The sequence below is a fragment of the Martes martes genome (assembly GCF_963455335.1).
Source record: "Martes martes genome assembly, chromosome: 10".
Lineage (NCBI taxonomy): Eukaryota > Metazoa > Chordata > Mammalia > Carnivora > Mustelidae > Martes > Martes martes.
The window spans coordinates 84,276,672-84,289,582 of NC_137898.1; the positions used below are offsets into that span (position 1 = coordinate 84,276,672).

The following is a 12,911-nucleotide window of genomic DNA, read 5'->3' on the forward strand; positions in this document are numbered from 1 at the left end:
GTTTCTGTGCCAGTACCATACTTCTTGATGATCACAGCTTTGTAATATAGCTTGAAGTCAGGAAAGGTGATACCACCACCTTTGGTTTTCATTTTCAACATTACTTGGGCTATTTGGGGTCTTTTCTGGTTCCATACAAATTTTAGGAGTATTTATTCCAGCTCTATGAAAAATGTCAGTGGTATTTTAATAGGGATTGCACTGAATGTGTAGATTGCTCTGGGTAGCATAGACATTTTCATGGTATTTTTTTTTCTTCTAATCCATGAGCATGGGATGTTTTTCCATCTCTTTGTGTCTTCCTTAATTTCTTCCATGAGTGTTCTATAGTTTTCAGAGTACAGATACTTTACCTCTTTGGTTAGGTTTGTTCCTAGGTATCTTATGGTTTTGGTGCTTTTGTAAATGGGATAGACTCCTTAATTTCTCTTTCTTCTGTCTCACTGTTAGTGTATATAAATGCAACATATTTCGGTGCATTGATTTTATATTCTGCCACGTTGCTGTACTCCTACATGAGTTCTAGCAATTTTGGGATCGAGTCTTGGGTTTTCCACATCATTATCATTTAATCTGTGAAGAGTGACAGTTTGACTTGTTTTTTGCTGACACAGATGCTTTTTCATTCTTTTCTTGTCTGATTGCTGGTGCTAGGACTTCTAGTACTATGTTGAACAACAGTGGTGATAATGGACAACCTTTCATGTTCCTGAGCATAGGGGAAAAGCACTATTTTTCCCTGTTGTGAATGATATTCACTGTGGCCTTTTCGTATGTGGAGTCTAGGATATTGAGGTATGTTCCCTCTATCCCTATACTGTGGAGAGTTTTAATCAAGAAAGGATGCTGTCTTTTGTCAAATGCTTTTTCTGCATTGATTGAGAGGATCATATGGTTCTTGTCCTTTCTTTTATTAATGTGATTTATCACTTTGATTGATTTGTGGATGTTGAAACTCCCTTGCAGCCCAGGAATAAATCCCACTTGATCATGGTGAATAATCCTTTTAATGTACTGTTGGTGTGTATTCTTTTGGTGAGAATTTTGGTATCCATGTTCATCAGGGATATTGGTCTATAATTCTCCTTTTTAGTGGGGTCTTTGGTTTGGGGATCAAGGTAATGCTGTCCTCATAGAATTAGTTTGGAAAATTTCCTTCCATTTGTATTTTTTGAAACAGCTTCAGAAGAACAGGTATGAATCTTCTTTAAATGTTTGGTATAATTCCACTGTGAGACCATCTGGCCCATATTTCTTTTTCTTGGTGGGTGGGGGGGTTGATTACTGATGGAATTTTTTTGCTGTTTATGGGTCTGTTCATGTTTTCTATTTCTTCCTCTTTCAGTTTTGGTAGTTTATATGTTTCTAGGAATGCATACATTTCTTCCAGATTGCCTAATTTATTGTCATATAGTTGTTCATAATATGTTCTTATAATTGTATTTTTTCAGTGTTGTTTGTGATCTCTCCTTTTCCATTCATGATTTTATTAATTTGGGTCCTTTCTCTTTTCTTTTTGACAAGTCCAGCTGGGGTTTATTAATCTTCCTAATTCTTTCAAAGAAGTGGCTTCTAGTTTCATTGATCAGATTCTATTGTTCTTTTGGTTTGTATTTCATTGATTTCTGTTCTAATCTTTATTATTTCTCTTCTTCTGGCCTTGTCTTTATTTTCTGTTCTTTTTAAAATTTTTATTTATTTATTTGACAGAGAGGGAGAGATCACAAGTAGGCAGAGAGGCAGAGGAGGAAGCAGGCTCCCTGCTGAGCAGAGAGCCCGACGCGGGGCCTGATCCCAGGACTCTGGGATCATGACCTGAGCCGAAGGCAGAGGCTTAACCCACTGAGCCACCCAGGCGCCCCCTCCAGCTCCTTTAGATGTAAGGTTAGCTTGCATGTTTGAGATTTTCTAATTCTTTTTTCACAGCCTCCAGATTCTATATTTCAAACCACAGGCAAACTTTGTAGTTACAGTGGTTAAATAAGTAACCTTTTTCTCTTTCACATTTTCTTCTTGCTGCTCTTCCATTTTTATCCTTAAGGAACTCAGACATAGATACATCACTTAGGCACAGGTTATCTGACCTTTTCAACTCTCTAAAATCTGACAAATCATGAGTAACCAAGCACAGTGGAAAACTCTCTGTGAATTCAAAATAGTTCATGCATAGACCTATACATACCCACAAACAAATGCATGTAAAATCTGGTGAAGCTGAATAAGGTCTGTGGTCTAGTTAGCAATTTTCTGTCATTGTCCATATGTTGGTTTTGAAGTTGTACTATAGTTGTAAGATCTTACCACTGGTGGAAACTGGGTAGAGGGTACATGGGACTCACTGTACTATTTTTGCAACTTTCTTGACTTTTTTAAAAGATTTTATTTATTTATTTGACAGAGAGGATCACAGGTAGGCAGAGAGAGAGGGGGAAGCAGGCTCCCCACTGAGCAGAGAGCCCGATGCGGGGCTCAATCCCAGGACCCTAAGATCATGACCCAAGCTGAGGGCAGAGGCTTAACTCACTGAGCCACCCAGGCACCCCTCTTGATTTTTTTTTATCTTATGTTAGTCACCATACAGTCCATGATTCATTATTTGTGTATAACATTCAGTGTTCATTGCAACACATGCCCTCCTTAATACCCATCACTGGGCTATCCCATCTTCCCAACTCCCTTATATTTTTTCCTTATATTTTTTCCGAAGTCCATAGTCTCTCATGCTTTGTCTTCCCCTCTTATATTCCTCCCTTCACTTTTCCCTTCCTTCCCCTAATGTGCTCTGTGCTATTCCTTATATTCCACATATGAGTGAAACCATGTGGTAATTGTCTTTGTCTACTTGACTTATTTCACCTAGCATAATCCCCTCCAGTTCCGTCCATGTTGATGCAAATGGTAGGTATTCACCCTTTCTGATGGCTGAGGAATATTTCATTGTATATATGAACCACATCTTCTTTATCCATTCATCTGTGGAAGGGTATCTCAACTTCTTCCACAGTTTGGTAATTGTGGACAGTGTTACTATGAACATTAGGGTACATGTGCCCCCTCTTTTCACATCTATATCTTTGGGGTAAATACCCATTACTGTAATTGCTGGGTCATAGGGTAGCTTTTTTTTAATATCTTGAGGAATCTCCATACTGTTTTCCAAAGTGGCTGTACCAACTTTCATTCCAACCAACAGTGTAAGAGGGTCCCCCTTCCACCACATCCTCTCCAACATTTGTTGTTTCCTGACATTCTAACTGGTGTAAGGTGGTATTTCAATATGGTTTCGATTTGAATTTCCCTGATGACCAGTGATGATGAACATTTTTTCATGTATGTTAGCCATTTGTATGTCTTCATTGGAGAAGTGTCTGTTCATGTCTTCTGACCATTTATTGACTTGATTATTTGTTTCTAGAGTGTTGAGTTTGATAAATTCTTTATAGATCTTGGATACCAGCCCTTTCTCTGAAATGTCATTTGCAAATGTCTTCTCTCATTCCATGGGTTGCTTCTTTGTTTTGTTGAATGTTTCTTTTGTTGTGTGGATGCTTTTTTATCTTGATGAAGTCCCAAAAATTAATTTTTGCTTTTGTTTCTCTTACCTTTGGAGACATGTCTTGAAAGAAGTTGCTGTGGCTGATGTCAAAAAGGTTATTGCCAATGTTCTCTTCTAAGACTTTGATGGATTCCTGTCTCACATAGAGGTCTTTCATCCATTTTGAGTTTATCTTTGTGTGTGGTTTTAAGAGAATGGTCTAGTTTCATTCTTCTGTATATAGCTCTCCAATTTTCCCAATTGAAGAGATTTCTTTCTTCCATTGGATATTCTTTCCTGATTTGTAAAAGATTAGTTAATCACAGCATTGAGAGTTCATTTCTGGAGACTCTTTTCTATTCCATTGATTTTTATGTCTGTTTTTGTGCCAATACCATGCTGTCTTGGTGATCACAGCTTTCTTTCTTTTGAGTGTCAGTTTTTTCAAATTGTTTTTCTCAAACTCAACATGTACAGAATAGAACTCATTATTTGCCTCCAACCCAGCTCTTCTCCCTGTCTTTTCTACATCTCTTAATGGCATTACTATTCTTCTAGTTATCCCTTCTCAACATATTGTAGTGATGGCTGGTTTTTTTTCTCCCATTACCCATAACCAACTAGATGCCAAGCAATTACTTTTTCTCCTTGGGGGTGCCCTCCATGTCTGTCTCCTTCTTTTTCTTTCCACTTCACCAATTTGTGTGACTTCATGACTACTGACCTAATTATTGTTTTGACTTCCTGAATTGTCTCTACAGCTCCAAGTGTTTCTCAATTATCTATAATCTGGCGAAAATCTTTCTAAAACATTTGGATGCCAAGATACTCAACAATGTCCTAGCTAATAGGATCTAACAGTACATTAAAAGGATTGTCCATCATGACCAGGTGGGATTTATTCCTGGGATGCAAGGGTGGTTCAACATTTGCAAATCAATCAATGTGATAGAACATATTAATAAAAAAAAAGACCAGAACCATTTGATCCTCTCAAATGATGTAGAATAAGCATTTGACATAATACAGCATTCATTCCTGATGAAAACTCTTCAGACTGCAGGGATTTCATAAAATTGATCCATGAAATCCCACAGTGAATATCATTATCAATGGGGAAAAGCCAAATATTCCCTTAAGATCAGAAACATGACAGGGATGCCCACTCTCACCACTACTTTTCAACATTAGCAATCAGACAACAAAAATAAATAGTCTTTCAAATTGGCAAAAAAGAAGTCAAACTCTCTCTTTGCAGATGACATGATATTTTATGTGGAAGACCCAAAAGACTGCACTCCCAAATTACTAGAACTCATACAGCAATTCACTAATGTGGCAAGATATAAAACCAATACACAGAAATCAGTTGCTTTCTTATACACTAACAATGTAACTATAGAAAGAGAAATTAGGGAATCAATTCCGTTTATAATAACACTAAAAACCATAAGATCCCTAGGATTAAACCTAACCAAAGAGGTAAAGTATCTATACCCTAGAAACTACAGAACACTTATGAAAGAAATTGAGGAAGACAAAAAAGGATGGAAAAACATTCCATGCTCATGGATTGAAAGAATAAACATTGTGAAAATGTCTATGCTGTCCAGAGCAATCTCACTTTCAATGCCATTCCTATTATAATACCATTGGCATTTTTTTCAAAGAGCTGGAACAAACAATCCTAAAATTTGTATGGAACTGGAAGAGACCCCAAATCACCAAGAAAATGTTAAAAAAGAAAATCAAAGTTGGGAGCGTCACATTGCCTGATATCATGCTTTATTACAAAGCTGTGATCACCAAGAGAGCATGGTATTGGCACAAAAACAGACACATAGACCAATTGTACAGAAAAGAGTCTCCAGAAATGGACCCTCAACTCTGTGGTCAACTAATCTTTGACAAATCAGGAAAGAATATCCAATGGAAAAAAAGTCTCTTCAATAAATGATGCTGGGAAAATTGGACAGCTATATACAGAAGAATGAAACTAGACCATTCTCTTACACCACACACAAAGATAAACTCCAAATGGATGAAAGACCTCAGTGTGAAACAGGAATCCATCAAAATCCTAGAGATTTTCTAGTTTTTTGAGTGAGGCTTGTATTGCTATGTACCTTCCTCTTAGGACTGCTGCTGCTGCATCCCAAAGGTTCTGAACAGTTGCGTATCCATTTGTTTACATAATTTTTTTAATTCTTTAATTTCCTGGCTGACCCATTAAATCTTTAGTATGATGCTCTTTAACCTCCAAATATTTGAGTTCCTTCCGAATATCCTCTTGTGATTGAGTTCAAGTGTCAAAGCATTGTGGTCTGAAAACATGCAGGGTATAATTCCAATATTTTGGTACCAGTTGAGACCTGATTTGTGGCCCAGTATGTGATCTATTCTGCAGAATGTTCTATGTGCACTGGAGAAGAATGTGTATTCTGTTGCTTTAGGATGGAATGCTCTGAATGTATCTGTGAAGTCCATCTGGCCCAGTATGTCATTCAAAGTCCTTGTTTCCTGATTGAATTTCTGCTTAGATGATCTGTCCACTGTTGTGAGTGGGTAATAAAGTCCCCTACTATTATTGTATTACTCTCAATGTATTTCTTTAATTTTATTATTAATTGGTTTATATAATTGGCTTCTCCCAAGTTAGGGGCATAAATATTTACAATTGTCAGATCTTCTTTTGGATAGACCCTTTTATTATGATATAGTGTCCTTCTCCATGTCTTTGATTTAAAATTGAATTTGATACAAGAATTGCTACCCCAGCTTTCTCTGGATGTCCATTAGCATTATAAATGGTTCACCACCCCTGTTTTTCAATCTGGAGGGTTCTTTGGGTCTATAATGAGTATCTTGTAGACAGCATATGAAGGGGTCTTGCTTTTTTATCCAGTCTGATATCCTGTGTCTTTTGATTGGAGCATTTAGCCTATTCACTTTTAGATTAACTATTAAACGATATGAATTTAGTGTCATTGTATTACCTGAAAAGTCACTGTTTCTGTATATTGTCTCTGTTCCTTTCTGGTCTTGATACTTTTGGGCTCTCTCTTCACTTATAAGATCCCCTTTAATATTTCCTGTAGGACTGGTTTAGTGACCACAAATTCTTTTATTATCTGTTTGTGCTGAGTACTCTCTATCTCTCCTTCTATTCTAAAGGACAGCTTTGCTGGATAAATTATTCTTGGCTGCATATTTTTTCTCATTTAGCACCCTAAATGTATCATGTCCATCTTTTCTGGTCTGCCAGGTCTCTGTGGATATGTTTGCTGCCAGCCTTATGTTTTTACCCTTGTAGGTGCTTAGACCTGTTGTCCCAAGCTTCTTTCATGATTTTCTCATTGTCTCTGAAATTTGCAAGCTTCACTATTACTTGTCAAGTTGTTGAGCTATTTTTATTGATTTTGAGGGGGGTTCTCTGTGCCTCCTGGACTTGAATGCCTGTTTCCTTCCTCAGATTCTCAGCTGGGGACCTTCTCAGCTATAATTTTGTCAAATATACCTTCTGCCCCCCTTCCTCTTCCTCTGGGACCCCAATTATTCTAATATTGTTTTGTGTTATGGTATCACTTAACTTTTTAATTCTCTCCTCATGATTGAGTAGTTGTTTATCTTTTTTCTGTTTCTTCATTCTCCAACATTTTGTCTTCTATATCACTGACTCTCTCTTCTGCCTCATTTATCCTATCAATTAGAGCTTCCATTTTTTTATTCCATCTCTGTAATAGTCTTTTTTATTTTGACCTGATTAGATTTTAGTTCTTTCACTTCTCCAGAAAAATTTTCTTTAGTGTCTTCTATGCCTTTTTTCAAGCCCAGCTAATATTTTAACAATCATTCTGAATTCTACTTCTGACATAGTACTTATATTCATATTGTTAAGTCCCTAGCAGTTAATACTACCTCCTGTTCTCTTTTATTGGGTGAGTTCTTCCATTTTATTCTGTCCAGAGAAGAGAAGAATGAGAGAAAAAAATACAAAAATAGCAACAACAACCCCAGAAAAATATACACTAAGCATATTAGAAGAGATCAGAACCCAAAAGAGAAAAAGAAAAAAAGAGAATAAAATCAAGCAGGTGAACAGAATAGAACGTTAAACTAGATCCTGGGTGTATTTGTTTTTTTTTTTTTTTGTTAGAAGAGACTAGATCCCAAAACTGTAAAGAAAGAAACACTTATATATAAATACAAAACCAAAATTGAATACAAAGAAAGGAGACCAAAAATGAAATATATATATAAAATGTAAATGTAAAAATGAAAATTAAAAGACTTTTTAAAAAGAGTTAATAAAATAAGAAATTAGCTTGCAAAAAGTGGTTGCTTTTCTATTTGTAGAATTTCAGCTTTTCTTTTTTAAATCTCTGGTTGAGTTCTCAGGTATTCAGAATGATTTGCTAGCTATCTAGCTGAATTCCAGGGACCAGACAAAACTAGGGTCTCCTACAACTCCACCATCTTCTTGCCTCTCCATCTTTATCTGACTTTGAAATCACACAGTTCCTCTCTTCTCTACCCAGATCCTTTCCTTTGCCATTAAATATCTTTGATACTCCTCCTTCAGGGAGAAAGATTTGATCCAGATCTCCGTCTCCTTGTTTGGCTGCTTCTTGAATAAATCCTTTCCTTTTTTCCATACTCCATGGATAAGTGATTGGCTTTTTTGCACATCCGGCATATGAACTTGGGTTTGATTATAATGGTAAGGTTAGAGCTGACTGAGCCAGAAGAAATGGTAGTTGAAAGGAAGGTCAGAATATAATAGGGAGAGGCTCAATAGGGCCTTGGAGACCATTGAAAGAACTTTGACTTTTCTCTGAGGGAAGTATAATGTCATTGCAGAGTTTTGGGTAGAGGACTGATATAATCTGGCTTATATTTTAACAGCATCATTTTGGGTTCTACTTTGAGTATAGACTCTAGGAGCACAAGGGTAGAAAAGAACAGTTAAAACACTATCATAATAAATCCAAAGAAGAATAATCATGGTGATAAAAGGTCAGATTCTAGATATATTCTAAAGGAAGAATGAAGTAGTTTACAGAATTTTACAGGTGACATTCTTATTTTAACATTCTAAGTCTTTGATGTTATCATTTACAATCTTTTCCTCTTCTTTCTTCTTTTCATTTCCTTTTAATTTCTTTTTTCCAAGATTTTTTCCATTTATTTGACAGAGAGAGAGCACAAGCAGGGAGAGCAGCTGGCAGAGGGAGAAGGAAAAGCAGGCTTCTATTGAGTAAGGAACATGATGTGGGGCTTGATCCCAGGACTCTGGGATCATGACCTGAGCTGAAGGCAGATGCTTAACCAACTGAGCCACCCAGGCACCCCACCTTCTAATTTCTTTCTGACTGTGGATCAGTTGCTCCATCCTGAGGCTAGTCTTACTGGTCTCTTTATAAAGAAAACAATGTCTCTGGATCTCTTCTGACCTCTTTCCTAATTATCTACATATCTTTGTAGTTTTAAAACACCAAATTATATGCAGCATCTAACCTAATACTTGCAAACATGTATTTAGCTAACCAGTAGTCATTTGGAGAAGAAATTTTATACAAAATTTTAAAACCCACACAATTATGTTACTTAAAGAAAATTTCACATAATAATGAGAAATGGAGTATTTAAGATATCTACAAAAATATGAAAAAGATTACAAAGCTACATGTCAACAAGGTTGCTTAAATCCTTGTGATACTCTGATGTAAGATTATGACTTTTTACACATATAAATGGTTCTTTCCCTCAGATCTGTGAGTTTATTATTTTCTTTTTTTTTTTTTTTACCAATTTATTTATTTGACAGAGAGAGACAGCAAGAGAGCAAATAGTAGGGGGAGTGGGAGAAGGAGAAGCAGGCTTCCCACAGAGCAGGGAGCCCGAAGCCAGGCTCGATCCCAGAACCCTGGGATCAAGACCTGAGCCAAAGGCAGACACTTAATGACTGAGCCACCCAGGCATCCCCTAGTTTTATTTTTTCTTTTGAGTATTGCATACCTGAATTTGTGAAGGTTCAACGTCATTATTTTTTTTCAAACTTCTGTTTTAGCATATCAGATGACTTAAGATTCTATTATAATTCTCTAGAGTCACTCTTACTTCACCCAAAATTGGCCTTGTAAAAAACTAGAATTATATAGGTACTTAAGAAGCATTTTCTTACTTATTATTTAGGCCTAGGATCCCTTATAAATATATGACTTACTATCATCAGATTTTTAAGCCTTTTATGATAAATCTCTTAATCAATTGCTATTACCAAGTTTTACTTCAAACACAGGGCTAAATGATGTGGTTTAATAAAAGCAGTTTAGTATTTGGAGTTTGGAAGAACTATGTTTGATTACCAACTCCACTATTAACTGGCTATGTGACCTTAGGCAAGTCATCTTCCCTAGATGTCTTAATTCTTACATTTGCAAAAAGAAATGGGAATAACTCCTCCCTCAACTCTTAACTGAGAATTAAAGGAGCTAATGAATATAGCACCATGTGTCTACTATGGTACCTGGTATATAATAAAAACACAAAAAGAGAGTTTCCATCCTCTCCCTGTCCTCTCACATTTTTTAGGATTCTCCCTGGAGAAGGGAGCATTCTTGGGAGGGGCAACTACCTATATGCCTTCTACACTTTTACTTCACTACTTTAGGGAATGAAAAGTAGTTTTTCCTCAGGAAAGGACTGAGGCCCCTAATCTAGATTAGATAGTACTTTAAATAATCTTAAAACTGGCTCCCTAGTATCATCTTCTGTTCATCTTCTTTATTGCTTTTAGAGTTAACTTTCTTAACTTTCTTAAAAACTTCCCAGCTTAAAGATTCTGGCTCCCCTTGAGTAAAGCAGTACTTTATTACGCATAAGAAACAGCTGAATAGGTCATTAAAATGCAGTAGAATAGGAGCTAACTTTTGGACTTGTTAGTTGAGATGTTCAGTAGTCATTTATGAAGATATTAAGTTAGCAGTTGGATATATAAGTCTGGAATTCAAGGAAGAAGTCTGGCCTGAAGATAGAAATTTGAGAGAGACCAGGATGATTTACCTAAAACCATGAGACTAAATTATACCTCCAAGGAAGTAAGTAGATTAACAGAAAGGAAAGGGTCCAAATACTGAGAACTAAGCCCTCTGATATTAAAAGCTAAAGGAGAAGAGGAGACTGAACAGGGGCCAGTAGGGAAAAATCAAGAGAGTGTGGTGCCCTGAAAGCCAAGAGAAAAAAAGTATTTCCAGGAAGGTGCAGCAATCAATTGTCAAATGCAAGTAAGATGGGACTGAGAATTGGCCATCAGATTTTTACCATGTGGTAACCTTGACAAGAGAAGTTTTGGTGGAATGAGGGACAGAGACAAAAGACTGGATAGATTTAAGGAAGAATGGAAGAAAACTCATCAGAGAAATGTGGCTGCAAAAGAAGTAGATAAATAGTACGCAGGTGAAGAATAAGTAAAACCAACAGGAATATTTTGGCTTTATTTTAAGATGGGAGAAGTAATGGTAAGTTTAAATGCTGACGGGAATGATTCACCAGAGAGGGGAAAAATTATGATTTAAGTAGAGAGGGGGAAAATTGCTGGGGCCTGCCCTTGAGTCAACAGAACACTGGACCTGAAATACAAGGGGAGAGGACTGGCCTTGAAGAGCAATGCAGATCTTTAGTAAGAGGAGAAAAAATTGACTATGGGTTAGATGCTACATGAGTATATGTGGTGGTAGAATTTTCAGAAAGTTTTCTCAGAAAATTATGAATTAAGGTCATCAGTTGAAAGTGAGGGTGGGAGAATGTTGGACGTCTAAAAGGAAGGTGGAAGTTAGTCATCCAGAAACCATGGACAATGAATGGACTATTTGCAGGGCTTATTACTTAGTGAGTATTCATTTTTCAATCCCATCTACCTATTATGCAAAGTTTCTTTTCCCCTGAAATTCAATTAGCAAATTTCCTCCCTCCCTGGTGTAAATCAGTTTTCATGACAAATAATTAACACAAAGAGACAATAGATAATGGATAAGATGTAACATAATGGATAAGACAGAAATTTCTCTAGGCTCCAATCTCAGCTCTGCCATTTATTTTCTATTAGTCTATGCAAGTGATTTAATCTTTTTGTGCTTCATGTAATACATAAAGTCAAGGTTCTGGTATGTCATAAATGTCACATAAATGTCACTATTATTAAATATATCCAGAACCTAAGCATTGAAACCCTTTGGAAGATTTTTTTAAGAACTTAAAAAATTTTATTTCCAGTGTTTATGTAGTTTTGAAACTTCTTTTTTTCTATGATGTACCTATAATGCCTTCACAACAAAATCAAATAAAAACAGAATCACTTGCAGGTATCTGGTTTTCAAAATGCTCTTTACATCACAAAGGGATGTCTTGCAAAACTGAGTTACTTCATTTTTCTAACAAAAACTTTGCCTTTAGCTTAAAAAGGCAGATAAAGTGTCCCTTCTGCTAAATGTAGCATACCACTGCGACCCTTATCATAGGAAATATCAACAGTTTGGAACACATGTCCTTTTATAAGAGAAAATACATAGTTTAAATTTGAAACTAAATACTGTGCAGTGAGAAAAACACTATATGGTAAAAAAAGATTTGCTCTGTCATGCGTCATTATGTTGCAAAATATAATTAAGATTCTACTGTATTTTAAGGTCCCTGTGTTAAAAATTAACCATAGCAATGACATTTGCAGAGCTGTCTTCATTTTACATTTCAACTTAATTGCTGCAGCCATGCTGAATTCATTATCTGTTTTCATTCCAACCTTTTAGGTTCGTAAGCAAAGACACACAACTTAACCAAAAATAATAAGTAGTGCTGGAAGAGCTGATTTATTTTGTCTTGTAATAGTAAAAAAAAATGTTCTTTCTTGGAAATAGTAGGACTTACTTCCAATCTTAAAAAAAAAAAAATAAGAGTTAGGCATTAAGCTTTTAGTTTCAGATGGAGTACTCAATAAATGACCTTTGGACTACTGGGTTTTCATACAAAAAAAAAATTCAGGGAAGTCAAAATTTAAGTTTTTTTAAGAAAAAAATATTGAAATCATGCGAACTTGGAGGTATGAATTTTATAATCTTGGAATGGTAAATTTTCTAATACTGAGATGAAATCTAGCATTCAAAACCAAATTTATGTAATTTTACTATATAAACAAATTTCTAAACTTATTTTTTAAGACAAAAAAGTCAAAGGAAAAATTGGAAAAGTATCTGTAATACATGTATAAGTCAAAAGAATGTCATTACTAATATGTAAAATATTCTTACAAACCACTAAGGAAAAAAAGACAAAGACAAATGAACAAAAAATATGAAGACAATTCATAAAATACAGTCTA

General features: G+C 35.7%; 1 protein-coding gene across 2 annotated transcripts in view; it reads right to left on the reverse strand.

Annotated features, from left to right (window-relative positions):
- Positions 1-12,911, reverse strand: part of PGR (progesterone receptor) — a gene marked incomplete at both ends in the record, with an annotated part of 96,726 nt that overhangs the window by 65,585 nt on the left and 18,230 nt on the right. The gene's annotated exons all lie outside the window — the stretch shown is intronic.